The sequence below is a fragment of the Passer montanus genome, unplaced genomic scaffold (genome assembly GCF_014805655.1).
Source record: "Passer montanus isolate IOZ18808 unplaced genomic scaffold, ASM1480565v1 scaffold53, whole genome shotgun sequence".
NCBI lineage: Eukaryota > Metazoa > Chordata > Aves > Passeriformes > Passeridae > Passer > Passer montanus.
In genome coordinates this window covers 6,640,967-6,666,623 of record NW_024370263.1, presented here as the reverse complement: position 1 = coordinate 6,666,623, position 25,657 = coordinate 6,640,967, and positions in this window count along the sequence as shown.

Sequence of the window (25,657 nt, the reverse complement as noted above, 5' to 3'; positions counted from 1 at the left end):
ATTCAGTCCCGTAGATGGGCCGTGACGGCGCACATCTGGTTTTATGGTTAAGGAAATAGCTGATTGAATCGATACACTCAGCACAGCTGACTGGAGTAAATAAAGAGGCTTTGAAGGAAGCCTTGTTTTCCCCTGGATGGATGAGCCCATGCTCAGTGCTGTTGCAGTTGCCCTGCAGTGTGTGAAGTGACACAAGGGGAGAAGAGCTGTCAGTGTATTTCTTCACGAAATGAGCGTGCTTGCTCTCTGTCCATCCTAACTTTGGTTTTGTGAGAATACAGCTCTTAAAAACTGTCAGTCGCTTTCTGCCCAACTTGCCACAGTCAGCAAGAGAGGGAGGTGGCAGGCTGGGCCAGGAAAGTGGAACTGACCCATGAGGTAGATGTTTTCCATCACTGTTATGATCACACCTAATGATTCTGCGTGGAGTAATTGTCAAACATGAGCTTCTTTGTTCTCACGAGCCCATGGGAAAGGATGGGGGAAATTGTAGGAGAAATCTGTGTGTCCAGAAGGGTAGCAGAGGGAGGCAGTGGGGGTTCAAACCTGGCAGCAAATCCTGACTCAGTGTAAATGAACTGCAAAACTCTGGTGGAGCCCCAGGGTTTTGGAGGCCACAGGCTCATGTTTCTCTGCTTCAACCTTTTGGGCACAATATAACTGTAAAAGCATTGGAACAAAAAATCTCAGTCACCTTTTGCAGCACTGGGGCAGCCAGAGAATAGCAGCTGAAGAGTGCGGGGGTGCACCAAGGACCTCTCAGGATGATCTCCTGGGTGGGCAAAGGCTGCAAGCACCACTTTACAGCTCCTGGTCTGCCAGATGTGTGTGAGATTCCCACAGAGCAACTGGCTGGCTGTAACCATTCCAAGAACTTACCTTTAAGCTGATAATTGGGGGTAAGACACAGAGCTTTCACAAATACCTCGGTTTTATTTGTTGCCTTTGTTCTCCTTGTGCAGACCATACACAGAGTCTTTCAGGCCCCTGTTCTCTCTTGAAGTCCATATTGATCACAGCTGGAAAGTTACCATCCTAGGAATGTTTTTTCCCAGGCAGTGGGAAAGTTATTTTCTTAGGCACCTCATTGTCACATCATATTCTGGGGAACTACTTGAGAGCAGGATCTGTTAGCTTTATGACAAATCCCTTTATTTACATGGAGGGATGGCAGTTTGGGGTTTATCCTACTAAAACACTGCAAGGAACAGGCCTGCAAACAAAAATGCTGCTGCAAGATTCATTCTGAGCTGTTCCCAGGGCTGTTTATCTCCCAGCTCTCCCTGCTGAAGCCCAAATCTCTGCCTACAGATGTAAATTGCACTTTGGGTTTTATCTTCTTTCTGCAGCCAGGTCACCCTCTCACTATAAACCCAAGCAAAGGAAAAGTAGGTGGTTTGTTTCCAACACCTGGGGGGTTTTGGTGCTCTGTTGCCCTAAAGCAGCACAGATGGGGTTCATTTACCTGAATCTGACCTCTTAGGAGGGGCCTCTTGACTCGCCTCCCTGGGTAATTCAGTGCTGAGCTGGAGGTGCTCTCCTAACCCAGGTAGGGCAGGGGCTTCCTGGTGTGCATAACTACACTCCACTTACAAAGAGAACATGAAGAAATACAAATACAGCATGGCTTGGATGTGCAGTATGTCTCTAGTTTGTGCCATGAGGAGTTTTTGCACTTAAAGTCTGACAGAGAAAATGTCACCTGCCTTCCAGAGGCAGCCGTGCTCCACCAAGGGCTTGTGTCCTGCAGGTGTGAGGCAAAAGTGTCCTTGGGAGCTGAGCTCCTGTTCCTGAGCTCCCGGAAGGAACTTGGCTGTGGGCTTTGTTTGAAAATGGTTTGAAGTGGGTTCTCTTCTCAGGTATTGCTTTTAAGCACTGCCATTAATAGCTGAAGTGTTGCTGAGGGTTTAGGGGGTGATGGAGGCTTCCTGGAGGCCCAGTAGAAGAGGAGTTGGTGCCCTATGGGCTCTGGTGGGAACCTGTGCTCCTTGGAACTTACCAGGCTGGGCAGGCTTCTCTCAGCTCTGCCAGCCCTGAACACTGGATTGTCAGAGAAGCAATTCATCATTAAAGGACATTAAAAACTCCAGAAATAATACAGCTAACAAGAAAACATGAGCCTAAACAATGGGTTGCCAGTCCTCTGAGGAGTCAGGACTTTACTGAAGTGTGCAGGTTGCTGTAGGAAGACTGAATTGGTGCCATTTAATAATACCTTCTTCTCCTTTAGCAGGCAACTTGGCTCTGGACAGAGAAATGGAGGAAATCTCTGACAGATTCACACCATGGAGAGCAGCACTTGCTTGGTGAGTGACCTTGGCAGAGGAGGGGTGGTCACTGTCCTCACTGTGGCTGCTTTGGGGACATTAGTTTTGTTCTCCTTCCTCTGGCCTGCCTGCTGCTAAGCTTTCCCTCTGCATCTCTACTAGGAGTCTTTGGCCCAGCATTAAGAGAATGTGTCTGTTCTTAATGGAAATTGTGTTTCTGAGTGACATGGAAGGAGTTTTCCAAACTCTGCTAGTATTTCAGTGCGTGATCTGGAGCAAAACAGGCTGCCCTGCTGCACTTCGATTGATTGCTCCTGGATAAAGTGGACTCTTAATGCCTGTCCACAGGGGCGTTAAGAAATGCAAAAAGTATTTGTAAATTAAAATGCCTGAATGAAAGGCTCTGGTATGTGTAATCATAGAATATCACATTAAGTAGGAAGGCAAATGTCAGGGGAGTTCCTGGCATTCCATGGAGCCTAGCTTGTCTCGCATAAATAGATTTAATAAGCTCTGCTAGAATTGAAGACAGGTTACATTTAAGCATATTTATTGGAATTTACATAAGTATACATCAAAGAGAAAATAATGCAGGCTCTCAGTTACTTCAGTCTAGTTTTTGATAGCTAATACTTCATCCCTTCCAGCATATCATAAAGTTCCTTTTCATGGTCTCAGAAGAGCATAAGGAATTGAGTGAAAGGAGCTGAGTTGTTACTCTGTGTGATGGTCTGGGGGCTCAGGGTAGAGCTCTGTGTTTCATTGGTTTCCTTGTGTTCTTGTTATGCCTAACTCTCCAGAACCCTGAGAAAGACAAATGACAAAGCCCATCAGAACACTGATAAATGATTTAGCCTTTCCAATCAGGACTAAGCAGGGCCTTGGTGAAGGCAGAGGAAACTGCTGCTTTGGGAACAGTGATCACTCAGTGGTCCGTGCAGGGCTGACCAAGCATCTTGTCCCTTTGGCTATATTTCATGCTCTTGGTGTGTGTGAGAGCAGAAGATGTGTGCTGTGCAATCAGGAGTTACTAATGAGCAGGAGGTGAGGTGGGTTCCTGGTGTCCCAGGGAAGCAGGGTGCCAAAGGGACCCTGGAGCACCCTGTCCCCAGCAGCCTCTCCTGCTTGCTGAGTGCTGTGTAGAAAACACTTTCATGTCAGTATTTCTGTCAGAAGAAGACACGAGTCTTTCTCTCACTGTAAATGTCCAGAGGCCAATAATTTAATCTTCCTGTGCTAATTCCCCAGATAATAAAATGGGGCTGCTCACCCTGCTCCCCTCTACTTGCACAAAGCTTTTTCCCTGCTGACAGTGAGTGTCATGCTCCAAGAACCAGCCCTTAACACAGCCAGCTTGTACATCTTGGGTGACCTGGTCTCGTCCAAAAAGCCAAGAAGAGCCCTTGGCAATCACAGCTGGAACTCAGAGGCCAGTCTGTGGTCAGAAACAAGAGTGTGTTTTGTTCATACACAGCCAGCTCTGCCAGCTGTTTCCACACTTTAGCAAGTGTTTCCTATTCAAACAGAAAATGGTTGATGGGAACTGAACCAGATACAGCCATTCCAGCTAACAGAAAAGAGTTACACCCACGGAGAAGGTGAAAAAGATGTTAGAAGTCTCCTATGCGGTGTTTACCAAATTACCAGATGTTTGGAATCCCTTAAGTCCTCTAACAGGCCTTTGCAAGGCAATGTTACTCTTGAGTATCATGGCTGTCCTGAAACAGCATTAAAATGAACTAATTTTAGCCTTGAATTATGAGATTTTTTTCTCAAACAGAAGGTGTCCCTGAGGACATGAGGGTAGACTATTTCCAAAACGTTGCCTTTGTATGTTTTAAACGGATCATCTGGATGAAGTCCTAATGGCTGGTTCAGACTGTCTGATTTATAGCAACAGCTGTTCACCTTTGGAAATGGGAGATTCTTGGAGATACAGAACGCATTTATGAACCTGATATTCCACACCAAGGTCAGGTTTTCTTGCCTCATTTTTGTACAGGTGTAAATCCAGATAGGCTCCTGTGAAGTCAATGAAATTGTTCCATGAAAGGCACAAAAATCAGAGCTGCAGGAAATGGCAGAGCAGCTATTTCTTTCTCCAGTAGACTGAATTTTAGAACCCATAGCGATTGGAGGTGATTAAGGTTGAGAAATGTGCCTAAGGAGTGATGGGGTGTTCCTGCTGAGTGACTGGGAAAATGTGGATTCTTGCATGATGCCTGGGGAGCCATTTCTTCATATGGCAAAAAAAAGATGGCAATCAAAGAGCCCAAAATTAGAAAGTAAAAAAAGAAAGAAAAAATGAAAGAGGGAGATACCTTGGACCTTTCAAGTATTTAATCCCTATATTTCAAAAGGTAGGATTCCTACTGCTGAAACTTCCTGCAAAAATTTCTTTGATTTTCAGTGTTGAAGTCTGGAAAAAATAATTGACCATTCTGCGTTTAAAAAAAAAATTAAAACAGCCTTCAGACAGCTGTATCAATATATTTTTTACATCTTGAGATATTTTTATTATTTTATCTACACTTTGCCAGAAAAAAAAGCTTCAGGATTTCCCATGACATTTTTGTGTTTTGACTGAGCAGATACTTTTGGGTTTTGCTTGAAAATTTGTAACTTTTTGTAAAAGAATAGAAGTTCCTTCATCTTTTGTAGAAGCTCCAGCTCTAGCTTATCTTTGGGGACTTACTTATGCTTTTTTAGGTGTTGCTGGAGCAATAGTATCCAAATGAACAATCAAGGCTGTATAACTTTATTATTACCAAACCTGCTGTATTTCACACATTCGCACTCTCTTCACCTCCAGCTACTCAATCCATCTCTGTGTCTCCATATACTCTTAGAGCTGAGCTGTTGATGCCAGCTCTGATTTAAAACGCCACGATGATTAAGTGTCCTCCATAATCCACTAAATGGAATAAATAACATTATTAATTCAGTATGCAATTGTCTGGCTTACAACACTGAGCTTAATATTTAATACAGCGTAATGGACCTGATTTCCAGCTACTAGATGCCTTCCCTTAACTTGCCTCTCCAGTCATCACTATTTGCTTAAAATATTGTTCCAGCTGAAGTACAGCAGGAAAATTCCTCAGTAAAACTGAGGCAGAAATGAGACATGAGGAACTGCTTTGTGCTCCTGGGGGAGGCTCCAGCCCTGTCAGGAGTGCAGGCGTGGGCTGTGTTGATGTCATGTCAAAACTGTGGTACCCCAGCCTTGCTCCTGAGTGCACACAAAGTGTTGTTTCCCATTTGGATCGTGGTGGCCACGTGGTCCTGGAGGAGAAACAAGAACAAAAGGTGCCTGAGCTCTGCTGACATTAGTGTGGGTCCCAAAGGATCTGCTAGAGGTAGTGCTGCTCCTTTGGATGGATATTTGTTTGGCAGAGTTATAATGTGCAATCAAAAAATGGAGTTAAATCAAAGACCCGGGACTCTTCCCAAAAATAAAATCAATGGGAAGAATTCACCCTGGTATCTTTTAAGCAGTCTGGATACAAAGCAAATTATTCGGAGCTGGATACTGCCTGCCAAAACCTGCAGCTTTATTCATCTGAAATATTCCAGCGTAGGAAAAGGCAATTCAGGACTATTCTCTGCGTTGTCTGGTTTAGATCTCAAACTCCCAAGGGCAGGGGCTGCCTTGCAATGCCTGACACTGGGACCTTAATGCTGCTCCAGCTCATCCAGTACAGGGATAATGAAGTGAGCTCCTTGCAGTAATTTGGTCTTGCTCTGTAGGCCTGGGCAATAAGCAGTCATTTTAAGACCTCAGAGATTTGGCTTCCAGAATACCTGATGATGGAGTTTTATAGCCAGTTTTACTGCTGCTGAGTTGTTGTTAGCAGAGAACTAATCTGAATGCATAATATGTGGAATACAGTTTATATCACCTGGCAAATTTATGCTTCAGCTTCTCATCCAATCCAGAGCTAGAAACAGGATGATTTGTAGGATCTCCATGGTCCAACACAAGAAATTCCTTGGAAAGGTTCAAAATTCCATCTAAAATCAGAGTGGAGGGGTTTTTAAATGCCAGGGTTTTTTGGGTTTTTTTCTGAGTTGCCCTGGATTTGCACAGAACTAGCAATGCAAAGGCAAAAACCAGCTGGAAGTGTAACTGGGAAGAGAACAGAGAAAGCTTCTCAAGGGGATTTTTTTTCCCTTGAAAATAGGCGAGGAATTAGATATGGTTGCTTCAAATATCTAGCAAACAAAGGAGGAAAGCATGAACCTGGGAGCTGGCAAGACAGCCAGGTCAAGTGTCTGCTGGCATTAATATGATCCAAACCACTGGGCCTATCCCAAAAATTATTTTGCTGCTGGTTATTCTGGGACCAGGCTGTGATGGGAAAATTCTCCTCTGTCAAAACATGCCTGAACTGACTTTCACTGCTGGACAATCCATGTCTTTGCTCTCAGTGCAAATTTATTCTTAACAAGGTTGCACTGGTGCTTTCTTCTTTGATAAAGGTATTTTACATGTCTTAGGTAGGGTTGTCTATGCAGGAAAAGGAAATTTGAGATGTTTAGTTCTTCCATATTTTCTTATATTTGTCACAGAAGGTGCCAGAGAGCTGGAAGTTTGGTACCAGGAGTCTGATCCAACCTAACTCTCAGAAAATTCTGTAACTTCAGTAGGATTTTTTAGGGAGGATCCCTGATTGGAACACTTAGGCTGCTTCAGATTAGCCCTTGGTTGGAATGTAAATCCTCAGAGAAGTTGCAAGGAAGATGTAAGGACCACTTCCTTGGAAGACCTTTTTCCTCTCTGCTTAAGGATTTCTAAACATACAACACCGTGCCCTAATTGCTTACAAATTACTGGGTTACCACAAATGCTTGCACTGGAGGTGTCAGGAGATGCTGGTGGCTTTTCCTTGTTATGATAACAAAGTGCATGTTCACAGCCACATCCTCTCCATAAAGGGACATAACACTTGGAAAACTCTTACATTTCTAGTTGTGCCAGACACTCTGGGTTTTGCTGCTGTATCACCATGTATCTTAACAGTGTCATTCTCTCAGAAATAGCTTTATACTGCTGTTCTCTAAAACCCCAAGGTAACCCCACTCTGCAGCCAGCACTAAGGGGGACAGAAATCCATCAGGATTTCAATCCAGGGCGTACCTGGGAAACGTGAGCATGATGCAGTGTTCCCTGTGCCTGGCTTGTTCCTTGTACAGCCACACTGAACTCTGTTAAAAAATGCTATCCATCATTACCAGCAGCTTTCCTCTGCCCTTCTCATGTGCCCCCTCCATTGCTGTCTGTGTTTATAGCCCCAAAATGCAGCCAAGGGCCAGAATTGTTCCAGAAGTACAATGTGTTCAGGCACTGCTTTGGATGAGAGATGGTAGAGTGGTGCCACTATTTTTCCAAGTATTGAGAACTTTTCAGCAAGCTCTGTCTGGTCGCTGTGGTGAGGTCAAAGCATTGGCAAAGACAAACTCAAAGATGTCTTGCACCATTTCTCAATGTCTGTGGTTGGTTGGTTGCCTTTTAAAGTGTCAGCTCTTCCTGCAGAATGGAAACAAGGTTTTGTCTAGGAAACATCCAAATGCCTTTTTTTTTGGCCCTTGGGAAACCTTTTGAAATCTTCCAGATGAAAAACAGAAAACTCCCCAGGCCTGAGTATGTGTATTTTTTGGTGCTTCACAACTGCTAAGGGCTAAAAAGCACAAGGAAGTGCAGGGATCTGTGCTGGTAGGGTGCAATGGTAGATGAAGATGCAGCAGTGTCTTGCTTTCAGCCCTCTCCTACTGCCCTCCAAAAGAAGCTCAATGGCAAATTTGTCTTCCAAGCCACAAATGAGAAAATGCAGTGCTTCATGTTTCCTGTACTTTACAGTAAGTTTACTGTAGTTGATCAGGTCAATTCATCTTGGCCCTGCTTCTTAGAATGCTCCCTGGTATATATTCTCAGAGGAAAAGCCACCTGTTTTTCCAATCTGCTGCAACATCTACATTTCAAAGAGGGGAATCTTGTATGGATCCTGCTCCTGTTCTGAATTGCCTCCATGTATTGGGATGACAGTTTTGCCACATCCCAGTCAGTCTTTTATAGGTGCAGAAACTACAAGAAAGTCCCTGGAGTGGCAATTTGGTGAGGGCTCTTCTACCACTAGGGCTGCATTACAGGGCATTTCTGCACTGCTTTTGTCAGCAGTCACACTGAAAGCTGAGCAAGGGAAAATCCCAGGCCAGCTGGACTGAAGGAGCTTTTTGTCCCTGCAAGGCTGAAGGAAGCAGTGGATGAACTGGATCTGAGTTTGAGCTTTAAAGATTTCCCCACATAATAAAAGCTTGCAGATCTGCTTCACCAATTGCTCCTCATACATCCTGGCTTGGTTCTTTTGGAGGGCAGCAAGAGCAAGTAACTTTGGGTATCTTGGAGCATCTCTAGGACACCTGGGGCTCCTCATCTCCATGAAAGCAGGAGGTTGTCTGCTTAACAACCTGTGCATGTGACATGGCAGTCGTGTGGCCTGTGGCACTGCTGGGTTCTTTTATGAGCCACAGGAATGAAGAGCTCTGTGCCATGCAGGGCACTGGAGTCCAGCTGGTTGTGTCAGCAGCCTATCTCAAATAACAGCCAGAGCAGATGACATTCCAGTGGAAACTCCTTTACAAGGAAATACTTCAGATTCCAGATGTTTGGGATTTTTCTGCATATTTGTAAAGTTAATTATGCTGACCAAGTCCTACAGGAACTTTTTATCCATGCAAAGTTTTTGCTTTTAAACTGTACTCAATTTTTTGTGAATGTTGGTTGCTGTCCACACTGCAGCCTGGAAGTCCTTGCTGGTGACAGGAGAAACTGAATTTGCAATGATTCAATCTTGCAATGTGCTGGTAGCAGTTTAAATGATTTGTGTACTCCCATTAACCAAGTGACAGAGCCAGTATTTCTCTTCCCCCACCTTCCATTTCAATCATAGCTTATTGCAGGGAAAAAACCTTCTTGTTTTGTCCCTGAGAAGGCAGGGGAAAGGGTTTGTGTTTCTGCTTGCTTAATTGGGAAAAGGGATTTTATGTGGCTGCCTGCACTTGCTGCCCTTATTACACGAATTATTCCTCTATAGATTTGAGAGCATCCTCTGAGCAGTGAGTCATAAGACACAGCAGACTTCCCTGGAGAGGCAGATGCAGACAGCCTTATCCAGAGCATCAGCTGTGCCTTTCTTCTCTTTTCACAGACAAAGCAAAGGCCCACGGGGGCATCCTGCCTCTCTGCAAGCACGGAGCTTTGTCTTCTAAGATCAGCCACCTAAAGACTTATCTGTTTTTCAATCTATTTGGATGAGATTTTATTTCTTTCTGCAGTCCCTGCCCATTTCTGCCCTCAAACCATCACTGTTACCCCACTGCTTAATTTAAAACTTTACTGTCCATTTCAGGAGATACTGACCTGTCTCCTTATCCTCTGCCTGTCTAAAGCACCAACACTCAGCTTCTCCACGTGGTTGCTTTGGTAGGTGCTGTGACTTTGGCCCAGTGGTCTTTCAAGAGGTGCACAGTACACAGTCTGAGGGCTGGAGAAGTTTGAGCAGTGTCAGAAGTCAGATATCCTTTCTCTTGGTTTAGCACATTTGCCAGTTCTCCCTGCCCACAGACCCAGAGCATCAGCACAAACATCTCAGTAAATCCCATTCCTTGCACAGCATTTCAAAAGTGCCCTTAATGCCACGGGAAATTGGCTCTGCATGTGTGCAGAAGGGGATGGTTCTGGCTGGATCACACATCCAGCCCCTGGCTTTGCTCATTTGCACCAGCTTCTGCACACATTGATGGGCTTGAAAAGCTCCCCAGTCCCCCAGTGCCCTTCTCTTGTGCTGGGCAGACAGGAGGATCAGGAGAGGCTGTTCCTTTGAGGGGGAGAGCTGGAGTGCAAAATGAGCAGCCCACAACCCCCGACTGGCAGCACTTCATTCAGGAACACTTCTCTCTCCACAGGGGCTGGTCTGCTCTCTTTATCCACCCCCTGACATGATCCTATATCCAGGCACTTAAGAAGAAGAAAAAAGCAGCAAAACTGAAAGCTGCTATTTTTAAACTCTGCCCTTGGCTCTTTGCAGCACTCTGCTTTCCTCCCTGTGATTCAGTGTTCTTTTGAAAACTAGGCACCAGGGCCCTGTGGTTTCCTGGTACTTGGAACATAAAATCTCCTAATTCTTCTCTCACAGCAAGCTTCAGAGGCCAGGGAGTGATTGATATTTTCTATCGCTTCATTAATAGTCACGGCACAGTAGTTTCCTAATCTGTTTTTGCACTGCTTTTTATTTTGAGTAATTTGTCTTTCAAATTTCCTCAGCCCTCCATGTCACACAAAGCGACTGCTGTTTGCTCCCCTCCTGCCTTTTAACTGCTGGGTTGAGACTTCAGGAGCTGGGGAGTTGTGGGTCCTTCCTCAAGGAGCTTCCCCATGTTTGTTTTAATAAGCCTGGCAAATAATCCTGAGGGTATGTCCCAGAGTGATCAAAATCCCTGGGAAAGGAGAATTCAGCCCAATTCCTCAGAGTCTCTGTGCACAGTGAGAAAGTTTGTGCCATAATCCATTTTCCCAGTTTCATGGCCAGCCTTGGATCTCCCCTTCTTCAAAGTGAACCTGCTTTGGAGTCCTGTGTTTGGCAATCAGCATGGAGAATCTGCAGTGTCTGAACTGTTTTTCTGTGCTTCTTACATACCTCCACCAGTCAATTCTAGTCAAGTTCAAAACCTGATATTAGACCTACTTCTGTGGTGATGCTCAGGGCACAGGAACTAAACAAATCCCTGGCAGAGAAAGGAAAACCTGGGATATCTCCTGCTGACCATGCCCACTCCCACCACATCTTCAGGGATAAAGCTATACTGGATAAAGGCAGAAAATGCACTGGGACCCATTTGCAAGGGGCTTGGGGAGATGGGGGAAAACAGGAGGGGGGCAGTTGTTGTGAGCCAGCTCCTCCCTGCCACACTGCCTTGCAAACACCTGGAAGCTTTACCTGCACATGAGCTGCTGTCCCAGACTGAGCAGTGCTCTGTGCAGCTGGGGCTCTCTGGCATGACTGCAGGAATCCTGAACTCGCTGTAAACTGCTTTTTCATTCAACCCAACTTGCAAAAAGGCAGACAGGCTGTAGTCTAAACACCCCAAGAGTCTGTATTTGCTTTGTTCCAGCACACTCTGCTCTCCTGTGATTTAAAACAATGTGTCTTTGTGCTTATCTTCTGGGCTTGGCAAGGCAGGATTTACCTCTGAGTTTTTGTCTCAACAGGAGAAATTGCTGTCTAACAGATCCTTTGTGGACTTCCGACCAAAACCATCCAGTGCAACATATGGTAAGTCATTCAATGTTTATAAACTCAGACCCTCAACTACAGCTATTTATGGTGGAAACTGGCATATCAATAGTTTCTTTTTGGTTACAAGGGTAATGAATTCTGGCTTATGTTTTTATGACATCTCAGTTTGGGTTTCTCCAGACCTTCCTTTTAGATTATAATGCCTTTGACTTTACATTTGTTCCTGCTGGTGCCTGCCACAGCAGCTTAGCACTGTGGTGTGTCAGCAAAGGAAGAATCTCAGCCACATTCCCCTTGCTCCAAAACACACAGACCTTATTACTTCTGTTAAAGGGGAAGGTTTGTGCCCTGATGTGACATGTGGCAACAGCATGTGAGGCTTTGGATGGTCCTGTTACTGCACTGATGTATCCATTCTTAGTCATGTCCTCCTCTGATGCAAGAAAGGGGTGAGACAGTGGATAAATGAGCATGGCTTGTGGGGTGGCTTTGTTCAAGTTCTCTTGGTCTAGCCATCAGCACTTGAGTGATGCCTGCATTGGAGAATATTGGGATTTATTGCAACCTCAGCACGTGGGAGGGATACACTGTGCAGTGGTGGAGAGAAGCTGTGCTGGCAACCTCTGGGCTAGTGCAGAGAGCAGGACTGGGTCTGCTACCAGCACATTTCTATCACTGCAGCTCTGCAGCTTTCAGCCTGTGGTGTTGCTCTCTGCTGGGTGGTTGTAGGGCACTTGTGTGCCCTAATTCCAGCAGAGGATTAGGAGATGGCCAGAACTCAGAGTTGGGAAAGGGGCCCTGGCATGGAGTTGCTGTTAAGCCATGGCCTTCATGTTTCCTGTTGGATTTACTGTTTTGCACTTGGGATAAACCCCTCCCCTCTAACTGGCAGATTCCTGCATTTCTGAGTTCTGCCTAGTAGCAGAATTGGACTGAGCAAAATACCACAGGAAGGACGATGCTGAAAGAAGTATTTATTAACTCTATTACCAGATGCAGAATGGTAGGCAGCATATCCAGCCCAGACACATCTAACCAAATTTAACTGAAGGTCATGAATCAGCAGAGGTTTTCTGACTACATGCCCAACAGATGTGCTCTTGCCTGACCGTATCCTATCTCAAATGTACATGTTGCCTTACTGAACTCAGCATTTTTCTCTTCCAATCACCCCCGCTGAAATTCAGTGAGAGAGTTTCAAAGAGAACAAGGAGTTTTTAAAGTGTCAGCATTTTTCTCTTCCAATCACCCCTGTTGAAATTCAGTGAGGTGCTAAGAAGCCAAGAGTTTCAAAGAGAACAAGGAGTTTTTAAAGTTTCAGCTTGGGATAGTTTGAATCTTTTCAGCGAGTATTTTCCATCTGAAATTTTGTGTCTTGCAATACCTGGGGATGGTTCTGCAAGTCACCTTGGACATGCAGCAGTGAGGTCTTTGGTCCAAAGTCTCCTGGAAGTGTGTGGCAGCTTGCCCAAGAACAGGGATGGGCAGTTTCTCTCTCTTTCAGTTTCAAAATCTAGCAAAACCAACATGACAAGTTAAAGAACATGTCATATCCCACTGCCCTCTGTGCATGCTTATCCTTAATGATGTGCTTTTAAGGATCTTGGATAAGAACCAAAAGGAGAGCTTTGAAAACTCGCTCATACAATAATTGTATTTAACCTATGCTGTCAGTTCGCACCGTATCATCTTCAAGAATAATAAATAAGCAGTCAGCATTCTTACAGTAACCTCTCAGTACTCAGTACCAGGAGGTGAGGGGACATGTGCCTCCCCAGACATCAGCTGGGCCCTGGGAGGGTGGGAGTGCTTAGTTTGGGTTTTACACTTGACGGTAGCAGTGGGGGGATGAAGTTAAAATGCAATCATTCTGAGTCAAACAGTAAGGCCTAGGAAAACAGATGTGGGATGTGTGCCATGAGCCAAGATCAACTTCACAAAACTCAAAAGATTACTTCTACAAAAACTGGAGGGGGGGTGGAATTATCCAGTCAGGGTTGTGATGGATGGGGGCATGGAAATAGTTCAGGAAAGTCAAACAACAGAACCTGCAGCACAAAAATGTTAACTTTGTGGTGTTGTTATTTTGTCATAGGTAGGAAATTCTTTCAATAAGATATGAAGGGTATTCATTAGTATCTTCCTCTGCAATAAAATGGGGGAACAGAGGCTTTTATTTCTCTGAAGTGCTTCTGCACTATCTCAAGAGGAAAACTGCCTTCCTCTTTAAAATTCTGAGCATATAGGGCTAATCAGAGTACAACACTTTGAGACCACTAAGCTCACCCCAAGTCTTGCAAACCAGCTGGGCACTAGATTGTATTTAGCTGTTCTGCTTGTGGCCTGGCTTCTGCATCCAGGTTGTCTCTTATGGTGCTGCTCTGCATCAGGTGTCTCCCTGCACTGGCTCTTACAGCCCTGGAAGAGTGGCCATGGAGACAAAACATCTCCCAGCTCAGCTGTGAGCACAATTCTGGCTGCTGCATCTTGTCCAGGGTGAGAGGAGGAGAGATCCCTGTGCATCTCTAAGCCCTGTGCTCCTGGGGCTCCAGGCAAGAGGCTCAGAGTGAGTTTTGTTTTCTGTCTGGGAGCCTCAAAATCCTTTGGACTTAACTGCAGGCTGTAAAACAGGCTGGGGAGACACTGGCTTCTCTCTGTTTGTCTCCAGAGGTAACCACTGTTCATACAGTGCTAGCCTCTAGCTCTTAGGATGAAATTCCCTTTCCATGCCAGTAAAGCAGCAGCTCCAGCCTACAGAAAGCTCATTTGCCATGGTTCTGCTGGGGGCTTATTTTCCTCCACAGTAGCACCAGTGTCTGGCTGGAAACCATGGCAGATGAGGCTCTCAGTAAAACCCCTCATCCCTCACCAGAATGCAAGACAAAAGAGCTGCATCTCTAATGGACAGGCTCATATCTCCCTCTGAGGAGAACCATTACAAAAATATTTCCCAGATATTTGGCTGGGCATTTCACAAAACTATCCAGTTTCATGATGCTAATTTTCCCATTGTCTAGACAGTTGCAAATCCAGACAGCATTATCAGTGTGAACCTACTGCACACACACAGACACACAGAAGCCCATTTTTCTGCCCATGGCTTTTACAGGTATGTTCTTGCTCATGGTGGTCACCTTCTGAATTGCTCCCAAGTGCCTGGACAAATCCCATAGGGATTCCATTCCTCCTGCAAGGCTGGCATTTGGTTCAAGCAGCACTGACCTGTGTGGATGCTCTGAAGGTTGAACTAGAGAGAGGACCTAGTCCCTCACTGCCTACCTTCTCCTGCAAGAAAAACAAACTGTGCTCAGGGTTGGGCAGTGCTGTGAGCCAAGCCTGGACATCCCTCCTTGGGACAATCTCCTGCCACAGTGGTGTTCCAAGGATGGAAGTGTTCTTTTGTGGCTTGCATGCTGGAATTGTTCATGGAAAGATATTCTAGAGCTGTAGGCCCTGCCAGTCTCCTGACAATAAAAAGGTCTGTGGGCATTTGTTCCCTCTGTCTGGCTTGAAATGTTAAGACCTGTGTGGAGGAACAGCACATTCTTGCTCTGCACAGCAAAGGTGCCAGCCCACACTGTAAGTCAGGCTACAGCACCTTCCCAGACTTTGGCATAATCAGTTCCTGTATTTATAGCTCCTCTGTAGTACCAAGGGGCAAAAACACAGCAGCAGGAGCTGTATTTACCAATAACTTCTGAATGAAGATGCTTAGCCAGCAGCAGCATTTCCTTTTGTTTCTCTTATCTAACTTGCTAAATTCTTCACCTTCTTCCCAGCACCTCTTTCTATATGTGCATGGTTTTCCTGGGCCCATGAAGTGGAGGTAGCCCCTGCCTGCTGAGCTGTACCTGGCTCTGACCACATTTCTGTGGAAGGCCCATGTGAAATATGAAGGGCTTGCCTGCAGCACCCTTCCAGCTTTTTTGGAGAGTACAGGGACTCACCCTGTGTTTGTGGAATGTGAATCTTGCCAAGCAGCTCTTGCCTGTCAGTGTCTGAACAGCAATGACCTTGGTCTTTCCCTGGTGAGGGCTCCACCCAGGTTGGATCATTTGTTTCCAGGAGCCACCACTGGCTTCTAAAGGTGAACAAAAGGGAATGAACTAAATATTGTGGAAAATAACCACAATGTGGTGGTTCCATCTTCTGACTCAGAGGTGTCTGTTACCAGAGCCTGGGAGGTGCAGGCAGAGAGAACCCAGTGGGATCTGAGCAGGGCTGAGATAATGTTCCAGACAGCCAGTCCATGCAGGAGAGGAGGAGGAAGAGGGCAGTTCTAGGTCAAAATATGTGAGGCTTTGCAGTGAAAGTGTTGGGAAGGGAGGGCTGGAAAAGTTCTTTCTTCCTCCAGGATAGCTGTGGTCTGTTCCCCAGCTGAACTCTCACTCTTTGTCTGCTCTAATCCACATCTTCCCTCTGCCAGCTGGGTTTGTTTTGCAAATGCAAATCTGATCTCCTTAGTTTGTCCTGTGTGTCTTGCTCAGTTTTCACTTTGTCCAAGTTTCCACCATATACAGTTTAGAGCAAAGCATCCTATTTGCCCCTTTGTGACTGAAAGGGGAAAGTATTGTGGCTCTAATAATAGCAGAAATCTTCTAGGCCAAAGTATTTTGCAGAAGGCTGGTTACATCAGCAACTTTACTACTGCAACTCTCATTGTGATGTTTGACTTATTGAAAACTGAAAGATTCAGCCCCATTCAAGTTTTATGTCCATGGAACACACCCAGCTCTAGGGCAGTGGCCGGAGAACAATGTCAGCATGAAGAGAGGGTGTTTCTGAACCTCTGTACCAGAGCAAAACCCAAGAACTTGGTTAGATTTTTAGACTTGAAATGCCCTTTCATATTTTGAGATACCTGGGAAATGCAGGTAATTGGTCATTCTCCCCCATTCTGAATGAAGTGAGGAGAGCAGACATCTACTTAAATCTTCTTGGAACAGATCTGCAGATGAGTCTCTGACAGACTTCACTTGAAACCACCCCAACATCACTCTGCAGGCCAGAAACACATATCAGGCCCTGGGATTTGTGGGGCTGTCCTGCTCTGCCACAGCCCTCTGGCACACTCTAGAGTAAGTCACTTCAGACTCCTCTAGGCTTCAGAGGAGTGAGAGGGAGTTATTTACCCAACACTGGTTGCACTGGAAGGATGTGAGCTCAAAAAGTGTTTGAGTAACAGGTGGCCAGCAAAGGTCATCAGAAAGACAGGTCCAAAGGCAAAGCTTTTTTAACAGGTGTTCACAAGCACTGTTGAAAGAGACTGTAGTGACTTTTCTAGGGCTCTGATATCCCTGAGGAAACCCCCCTTTGGCAGCAGCCTGGCCTTATGTTTCCCATCAATTGTAGCTTTGTCTCTTCTGAAGCCCCCTGCTGCCAACGAGCAAACAACTGGCTGAGACAAGATGTATGGAAAATATTGCCTGAGCTGGAGAGGTAATGGCAAATCCCATGCCAGGAGGAATAATAAAAGGAGATCATTGATATAACTGTGCTAGTCTCAATAGGTTTTCCACCAGGCATGTGGGAGCACCTATAAAGGAGGCATTGTCTGTACTGTCACTGAAGGGAAACAGGAGAAATGAGCTGGAGCAGGTGAGGGAAGGGTGGGTGTGCCTGCTGAGCAAAATTGATCAGTATCAGCAGAAAGGGAAGGAGTGGCTGTGAATGCTGAGCATCCAAAGGTGTCCATCAGGCTGCTGTTCATCAGCCAGACCCCTGCTCTCAGTCCTCGGTGATAGGCTGGGACTTGAACTGCAGGTTTGAGTCCAGTGGCTTCAGTGCTTCTTGCCCAGAGCCCCCATGCATGGATGCAGACTTTGCATCTACAAATGGTGCAGGTTTGTCAATGTGCAAGATATCTGTGCTGTGGCGTTAGCAGGGCCTGGCCACGTGGAGATTTTAAGGTCACTGCACCTACTGAATGTGTTTGTTTCTAACAGGAATGCAGAGTTAGGCCTGTGTTTGAGAGCTGTTGCAAATGTCACCCCTGCAAGTGATACAATGCAGAAGAGATTCCTTGAGGGTTGAGTATTGCACTCCCTCCCCAGGACCTTCCTGTGACACTTCTAGTGGGCAAGAAGCAGGGCAGCTTCAATGAATATGGGTATGGGTTTTCTCTAGGGACTTCACAAAAACCTCTTCTGAAACCCCAATTACAATCTCAACCTGATTGAAAGGCATGGGGAAGGGTGTATCTCACCAATAAAGACACCCTAAGGCTCTGAACATTTGCAGACAGGAGTACCTCTTCTCCAGCCTCTCTCCCTTTGCTTCCTTGGCTGCAGATAACAAGTGCTTTGGTTCCAGTTTGCCTGATTATTGGAAACCTGAGGCAGACAGCAGCCTGCTCTTTCAACATGCTGTAGAAAAAAAAAATTAAAGGTGTGTGGGAGGGAGGAGGAGAAGAACTATTTCCTGCAGTGAAACTTGATCCTTTTCAACTTAAAAATAGGAGGAAAACAAATTCCTGTGGGACCTTCTATAAAAGAGTTTGATGGTTGCCTACTCCCAGCCCCACCTCCCAGAGCTCCCCATTTGTGTGATGCCTTGGAAGGAGCCCTCCTGAGCACAAACCCAGATCTGTGACTGCTGGGGGCAGCAGCTCTGCTCCACGGTGGGGGTCAGCTGCAGGGGAGTGTAATGCTCTGTGACAGGTAGCAAAGCCCAGGATTAAGTGTTCTTTGTGTGGACCTACCATGCAAACAGCTTTTCCTGGGCCTCTTTTTCTTGCTGTAAATTTTGTCCAGACCTCTATAAAGGTGCAAGGAATTGCTGAGCATTTTTGCAGGCTGTGCCAAGCCAGGAGCCCCCAGGAGGGATCACACAAACAGCAGCCAAGCCCCCATCTGTGCTTGCATCCCCTCGTGGTGGCCCTGTGAGCTGTAAGCCTCTGTGCATGGCACCTGGAGGAGAGGAAGCTCTGGGCACAGCTCATCCAGGCTTGATTGCCTGATCAGAATCCAGCACCTCAGAGCCACAGCCATGTCCCTGCTCATCCCTGCTGCTGGATGTCTGCTCTCCCCTCCCTCCCACCCATCCTCTCACTCCTTCCTGCATCACCACCTGATTCCAGGGCTGAGTGGCAGTGCCACAGACCCCAACAAAGCAGCCTGTCCCCCCTGCCCCCTGTGCTCTCCCTTGTCAGTCCTGCTCCTTTTGCTTCACTTTCTCAGTCTTGCTCTCCTCTCCCTTCTACATCCTCCCTCCTTCAGCACTCTGTGTTGGCAGGGTAGGGCTGAAGGCAGCTAGACAGGCAGGTTTTCTGGAAGCTCCTATTCCTCTTTAGGGAAGAGAAAATTAACCTTTAGGAGGCAGAAAAGATAGCCAGGAAGTCTCAAAATCATTGGCAATGGCAGCCTCACCAAGAATGCTGCTGCAGTTCCCCTGCCCCAGGGGTGCTGTTGGACCTGACATGGCCTGGCCCCATGACAGGCACTGATCAGAGCTGTGCCATCCTCTGCTTCATCATCTGCCCATGCTGCTACCCTGAGTCACTTCAGCTCTTGGCTGCAGTCCCTGCTGGAGGAGGGAAGGCTCCCAACAGGAGTGATTCACCATGCCTCACCAGCTGCCTTTCATCTGCTTCCAGCCACATCACCTCGGGGCTGGAGCACTGGAGCTGTTCTGCTCCAGTGCTTTCCATGGCCTCGCTGCAGAGCTGCTGTTCTCCTCCCTGACCTCCTTTAGACCTCCCAGGTTTGTGCTGTTACTGCATTCCTGTGATTCCTCCCTCCTGAGTCAGTAACAAGCCAGTTCTGGTGCAGGTCATGGGGCTGTGCTGTCCATGGGGGTGCAGAGCCTGCCTGGAGCAGGACCATGCCTCTCTGAGCTCAGAACCACCCTCAGTCCTCCTGTGAGCTTGGGGATCACAGGAGCTGTTAAAGCCATCCCACTGGAGCCAATTAACGTGACTAGGTACTTTCCAAAAAGCCAAGGGGTTTCAGGCTATGGGCTCAGGCCAGTTTGTGCTCTGGATAACCACATCATGCCTCAGTGTGCCTCAAGTCAGCCATGAGCTGAGGCAGTGTACTGTGTGTGTCCAGCAGCACAGGCACTCAGCACAGCTCAGCTGACCAGCAGTAATTCATTAAGCCTCTGTAACTCAGTCACTGCAATCATCTCTCCAGCCTTAACAGAGCCAAATATATTCCCACTGTGATGTCACAAGAGTACCAAATTCATCTTTAAAAAAAAAAAAAAGTCTTATCATTGCTCATCCCTCATAAATCTGCAGCTCTTTGTCATTAGCCAGACCAGCAACCTCTCCTTCAGAGGCTGTTTCCACCTGTGTAGCTCAGAGTTGTACCTACTTAAGGAAAACAGGTGACTTAAATGAGTGCAAACTTCTCTCTGGTACAGACATGAGATCAAATGACTTGGATTATGATTGCTCAACAAGTAATTACCCTTCAGCTGAAGCAAGCTCACCATTGAGTAAATGCTTGTAACTTGCCCAGCTCCTTCTCTGAGCTTGCACAATGTGGTTGCCTTAGTAAGAGTCTGATGCTTGCTGAGCTAATCCAAACCAGCCGAGGCTCTGGAGCCTCTGTTTGGACAGTCACTCCTGGACAGTTTGATGTGTTACTTGTACTGCAGCTTCTTCCTTCCTCTGCATCCAAAAGTCAATTTTCCTCTTGCAGATGCTTTAACTGTAATCACCAGGCTTTGCCCTGGCATGAGCACAGCCCCTTTAACCAGCTCTTTGTCACCCTGAGAAACAGCTTTTTCTGTAGCACCTAGACACCTCCACCCCTAGCATCAGCTTGGTGTGCCAGCTGAACTCACCAACCAGTGGTTTTCAAACTATCTTTAATTAAACACCCATCAATTTGTCTGTAGAATGCCCCATGTGGATGTGTCACAATAAACCCTGAAGAAGGGAAACAGTCCCTTTGACAGAGGAAGCAAGCACGCCTCAAGGTAGGCTGTGCTCCAAATGTGTTGGGTTTGCTGAATTTTTCTTTTCTTTCTAGCTGGTGTGGAAGAAAAGAGAGGATAGTTTCCAACAGGGAGGATAAAACAGTACAAATTAAATCCATTCTCTGGCCAGTGTAACAATTGTAATTTCCTGCTATTCCTTGGAAGCTGTACAACCCAAAAGGGAGATATTTCAAGACCGGTGTGTCAGGGGTAGAAGCACATGCATCTGGTTATTTTTAATGGCAGCTTTGTCCCTAATTTTCAGTGCTGGCCTTGATGAAATGCCAGCTCTGTTTCATTAACCTTTTGTCAGTATGGCAAAGAATAAAAGGTGGCTTCCAACTTTAGCACCTGAGATAAAGCTCCTTTTCCCAAAAAGCCATTAGAGGTCCTTAGCTATACCAGGCAGAGTTTTGGGTCTAGAATGGAAAGGAAAAGGAAAAAAAAATCTCAGTGAAGGTTTGTGTAACAGAGCCTGTACAAGTCTCATATCTGCAGTCTTCATTACTGTCTGCAATGTGTGTTAGAACCAAGTTGCAATCAAGGTAACCATTTTCCTTTACAAGCCAAGAAAAATACTGGGTTTATTTTCAGACCATTAGGAATAGTCTCTCAGAACAGCCTCGTTTCCTTGCTTCATCTGGGCTGCTCAAAAGCAAAAGAAAAGGCACAATTTCACAATCATGGCAGCTGGGAGCTGCACATGGATTAGACCCCAACAAACAAAATCTTCACTGTGGCTTGGAAGTGCTTTCTCAGGGTCCAAGACTTAATCCAACACCACAGCCGAAGGATTAGTGCTCTGGTGGTAGGGCTGGGCAAGAGACAGGATTTTTGTTCTGTGAGGGTGGGAAGAAGGAGGAAACACAAAGTCAGATTTGTTCCAAAGCTCCAGTTGGTCAGGATGTCAGCACTACTGAAGCAGCACAGTGCAGCCCCAGCCCTGTCCTCCCTCCATCTCCTGCTCTGTAGGTGTGAGCAGTTCCTACAGCCACAGTCCTGCCATGGTTGCTACCTCCTCCCTCAGCTTTCTATGGAAACACAAGCAGGAGTCCAGATGGCCAAGAGAGAGGGCTTCTCTTTCAGTGGTTGTGACTCTGCCTTTGCAGGGGACAGAGCCGTGTTTGCTCTGGGCACTTCCGGCACATAGAGAGCATTCCAGACAGCACATTCCCCTTGGCACAGTGCTCTGGTTTGGTACCTCCCAGGCTGGGACACTGCAGCACATGTGCCTGCCAGACCACCAGCTCCAAGTCGCCCCAGGAACGAGCACAGCAGAGAGCTGAGCAGCCTGAGCTGTGGGCTGCTCTCACAGCCAGGCACAGGCCTTGTTAGAAATAAGCCAAGGAAGCAATCCAAAGCAGGGCAAAGTAAATTATTACATTAAGAATTAAGACTGGGGGTGCTGGTGATGCTGGTTCTCTAAGCAGTGGTACAGTCCTAGCTTCAGCTTCTGGCGTGTTTCATGTCTAAACACTCTCACCTTCACTGCAAAAAGCAGTGAGGCTCAGCTGCATGCAGATGTCAGGATAGATTGAAAGAAATGGCTTCCATTTAGATGTAGTCACCTCCAGATAGGGCCTTGGGCTGCCCACTGCTTTGCAGAGAAATAAGTAACCAGCCTGGTGTCTGCTCTGCCAGGTGTGGGGTGGAGCCTGGAAAATCCTTGGAGCCCGGAAAATCCTTGGAGCCCCACCTGCTTGTACCATAGCTCATCCATTTCTTGTGATCTGTCCTGTCACACTGAAATGGAGACAAGAGCAGAGATGGATACTGAACCATTAGAAAATTCACCAAGTAAAAGCAGTTGGCTGGAAACTTGCTTTCTTGCAAACCAGAACACTTCTTGTCCATAGTGTTGAGCACATTCAAAGGCAATGCCAGCACACAGAATCCAAGGACTAGAGGCCTGTAATTTGCCTTTCCCATCTCTGGGTTACTGGAGTTGAGTGAACATTCTGTAAGTTTCATTATGGTCTCCAGCTGCAAGCCAGGTTCTGCAGGACGTCCGCTGCAGGCAGGAATTTGGACAAAGAGAAAAAGAGAGAAGGTCTTGTGCACAGAGCCTGGGACTGGTCTTGGTTTGAGGTTTGAGTGAACCTGGGCCATTTGGGTGGGACCCACTGAAGTTGAGAGGCTCTGTGTGGTTTGGATTCAGATCTTGGCAGAGCTAAGCTCCGGCCTTGATGAGCACATCATGCTCCAGACCCTTCCTGAAGTGACACTGAGCAGTCCAGTGAAGGGATGAGTGCTGAGAGCTCCTGGACACAGGCAGTGAGGGAAGGTCACTGTTGTTGTTCCAAGCTCTCCTTTCCTTGTGCTTCTGTCCTGACTGCAGATCTCAGTGCAGGTGGTCATTATTCTCAGTCCTCACAGAGATATGGGCTTTCTTCCCTGCCCTTATGTAAGCCAGGGCAGTAAATTTGGAATCTATGGGATGGGATTTAGTCACAGAGGTGGACCTTGGTGTTCCCTTGAAGCAAAATCCCAAAGCTGCAGCAACAGGATCTCGTCTCAACATGGCATGTTAGGGCAGACAGATTTAACAGTAAACGTGGGCTTACACACACGATGGCAGGAACCCACCAGAGCATTCTCCAGGGCTGAATTGACCAGCTGCAGAAAGCATCCATGTAACCAGGGATGCACATGAGAAGATATGCACATCTTTTTTTGGCTTTGGATAGGCAGGAGGAATGTTTTTCTCATACACTGAGAATAACAAAGAGGATTAATCTCTGCGAAAAAAAAATGGGGCACGATGTTGAAGTGGCTTTTCATCAGTCTTGTGCTATTGTGTGCGTATCTCGGGTTTACTAATGATTCAAGTGAAAAGTAATCAGGAAAAGTGCTTGGAGAAGGAGATTTTCCTGTATTTATTTTGGATGCATGTCCAGTGGAAAAATATCGTCCCAAGCATTTTGCTTGGCGACGTGGCCTGTTTCATTTGGAGAACAATTGATGGTGATGATGAGTGGTGTTAGATGCGATCGCTGTTCGACAGCTTTTTGACTTGCCTGCAAGTCAAAACAGCAAATTCCATGCGACTGCACATGTGTGCTGAGGAGAGGGTGGGGAGACAGAGGCCTTGGACACCCTGCTAGATGTATTCACTCCTGTCTGTGCCAAACTCCTCCCCAGGCACCGCCGGCTCGCTAACGCATCCCGTGCTTGCAGCAGCTCCTGCTCATCCCCAGGGGTTTGCTCTGCAGGTTGATGGGACACCACTGGTGCCCTCAAACCAGTGGGGTTTGATTGCTCTGCAGGTTGATGGGACACCACTGGTCCCATCAAACCAGTGGGGTTTGTTTGCTCTGCAGGTTGATGGAACACCACTGGTCCCATCAAATCAGTGGGGTTTGCTCTGCAGGTTGATGGGACACCACTGGTCCCATCAAACCAGTGGGGTTTGTTTGCTCTGCAGGTTGATGGGACACCACTGGACTGACAATGCCCTGGGTGTACTGCAGGGAGAGGTTTCAGCTCTCAGGGAGAGCCTGCCCATGGCTCTGTGCATGGTGCATTCCATGCCTGCAGGAGCTCACTGCTCCTGCTGGCTTTCTGTTTCATGGGGTATATTCTCAGCTGCTGCTGTCCTGACTTTGTATTCACACCTTCCCAGCTGTAGCCCTGCCCATCCCTCCTCTGCTTCATCTCCAGAAAGGACAAAGAGACTGACACAAAAAACCATCACTGCCTGAGCTGGCAGCTCAGCAGAGGGGCCACACAGAAGGTTAAATCAGTGAATACCATTTGTCTGGTTTCATTTCTGAAGCAGGAACAGCCGCCTGCCACATTCATTGCTCCTTTTGCCAAGGACGTTTCAGAGCAATGGCCTCTGGTCTCGGTGGCACAAGGGATAAACCCAAAGTAACTCTGCTGAAGTCTCCAGAATTGCTCTCAGGGTAACTGAGAGCAGAGCAGGGGCCCTGAGAGTTTCCTGAGCTTCACAGCCATAGCCACAAGGCAAATAAAATGAGATTAACCAATTACAATTAAAATGAGAGAGAACTGCTTTTGACAGTAATTTTGAATTTCCCCTAAAACCACTTCCAGCTGTGACCTGTGACTCGTGCAGCGTTTGCCTGAGCTCTGCCCCTGGTTGTTTGTTATAACTGGTGCTTTCAAGGACACTCAGTCCTGCCTAAGAGGTTTCCTAGGCAAAAAAAAAAGTGAAAAATGGAAGAGGAACTAACACAGGGCATCCCTGCAGCGAGGCCCAGACACAAGAGCACTCCTGGCAAGCAAATCAGAGCAGCCAGGCAATTTCCAGGGAATTAAGCAGGGTAGTGCTTGCATCAAACTCCTGCAGCCCCACACTGATGTGTTGCTGTCATGCAGCTGTGAATCCCACCCTGGGAACATCCTGGTTCCCACTGGTGTTGAGCAGATCTCTGGGCTCACAAAGAAGCTGGCTGTACTTGCCCTTGCAGAAGAGAGCAAGGCAGTGTCTCTAAAATAGGAATTATTATCATTGTTCTTATCCAGAGCTTCCAGAAGATTTGTTATGCAGCAGTGCCACACAACCAGCTCTCACCTTTGGAGCATCCAATCCTTTCAGACCACTTAATATCCTAAAAGGAGTAGGTGGTTTTGAGTCATTCTTTGGCCTGTGATACCATCCTCTAGCAGAATTTCTCCAGGTGCTGTTCAGAAAACAACCCTGGAGGAGATTTTGGAGGAATAAAATAACTGGGTGTGGGTTTTCACCCAAATATTATCAGCAGCCTGTGGTCTCCTCTCAGCCAATATGCTGCTGCTTCTTCCCATCAGGAGACTGGAGAGGATCAGAGAACAGCACTTCTGCAAATCTTCTCATTTCCAAACAACCAGCAGCACTCATAAGATTCAAGGCTTTTGGGGAAGGATGTTTTGCCTTTAATTAGAGATCAGGTGTTGCAAAAAGAGCTGTTGGGGTGTTTGGCAGGAGATGCCTGTAGGTTTCTGCCTGGGCTGGTGAGTGAGTAGCCTCCCCTGCCAGCACCATCTCTGTACGTGCTGCATTCCTGCCCTTCCAGCATTTCCAAATCCTGCCTGGGAGGAAGCTGTGCCTTGCAGGGGATGGATCTTGAACTTTCTCCATCATGCAGTGCAGGAGGATTGGTTTCCAAGCTGCAAGGGAGGCAGGGCTGTAAGAGCAGCAATTTGGGCCAGTGATTAGGAGTGTAA